We start from the raw sequence: 1,434 nt of genomic DNA on the forward strand, positions 1-1,434 counted from the left end.
CTAATATAATTGGCCTTTTAACCGAGGCATCAAATATAATCTCTTTAGAGCCTCTTTTATATCTTGGTTTCTCAGACTGTAGATGAAAGGGTTCAACATGGGTGTGACCACAGTGTACATCACCGAGGCGATTGTACTTGAATGTGAGGTGTGAGTAGCAGCAGATCTAAGGAACACTCCTAAGGCTGTAAAATAAAATAGGGAGACAACCAAGAGGTGGGACACACAGAAAATACTTTATTCGTCCCCTGAGCTGATGAGATTTTACATGTGCAGGAAACTATTTTAGAATAAGAGTAAAGGATACCAGCAAAAGGACCACCACCCATCAGGACAGCTGCAAAACTCATCACTATGTTATTAAGAATGTTGTCAAAACTGGCAAGTGGTACCACCTGACTGAGTTCACAGAAAAAGTAAGGGATTTGCACGACTGTGCAGAAGGACAATTGAACACCATTAACCTGTGTAGCAAGGAAAACAAGGCAATCAGCACCCAGGATATCAGAACCAGCAGTCCACAGAGACAGGGGCTCATGATGACCGTGAAATGCAAGGGTGGCAGATGATCACATAACAACCATAGGCCATCACTGTCAGGATAATGTCATCTAATTCCACAGAGAGAATGTAAAAATACATCTGGATGATATAGCCTTCATGGATTATGACTTTGCTCTGGGTCTGAATATTCTGCAGCATCTTTAGAATGGTGGTGGAAGTGAAGCAGATGTCTACAAAGGACAGGCTTGAGAGGAAGAAGTACATGGATTTGTGGATATGGGAGTCAGAGTTAGTGACCAGAATAATGAGCAGGTTTCCAAACACAGCAATCAAGTACATGGAGAGGAAAAGCCCAAAAATGAGGGGCTGCAATTCTGGATCGTCTGAGAATCCCAGAAGAAAAAATTCAGAAAATTGTGTATTATTACTTGGTTCCATGTGGTAGAGGTGACTACCAAGAAAAATGAAAATAACATGATTAATTTTCATACAAATTGGCATAACTCTCATAGATGAAATAGTAAATTTTTTATTTTGCTGTCAATAAAATATTTTTGTTTAGAAAAGTTCTGTTTCATCTCTACTTAGGCATTTTTGCCCCACTCTCAGCATATTCCCAAAGAAATATGCATTCTACAGTTGTAATGAGAAATACTTTAATACATTTGAAGAATATATATTGAGTGTCAACCATGTTCAAAACACATATTTCTGTTTAATCACTAAGCCATGTCTGACACTTTTGAGACTGCCCCACCCCCACCCCCACCCCCAGACTATAGCTGGCCAGGCTCCTCTGTCCAAGGGATTTCCCAGGCAAGAATACTGGAGTGGGTTGCCATTTCCTTCTCCAGGTGATCTTCTCAACCCAGGGATCTAACCTGCCTCTTCTGCATTGCCAGGCAGGTTCTTTAGCACTGTGCCACCCGG

At 41.2% G+C, this 1,434-nt stretch overlaps 1 pseudogene; it reads right to left on the reverse strand.

The window, feature by feature from the left end:
* LOC102278858 (olfactory receptor 7A5-like) lies at window positions 1-942 on the reverse strand (annotated as a pseudogene).
* Between the last annotated feature and the right edge of the window lie 492 nt (window positions 943-1,434).

Source organism: Bos mutus, chromosome 7, assembly GCF_027580195.1.
Source record: "Bos mutus isolate GX-2022 chromosome 7, NWIPB_WYAK_1.1, whole genome shotgun sequence".
NCBI classification, from domain to species: domain Eukaryota; kingdom Metazoa; phylum Chordata; class Mammalia; order Artiodactyla; family Bovidae; genus Bos; species Bos mutus.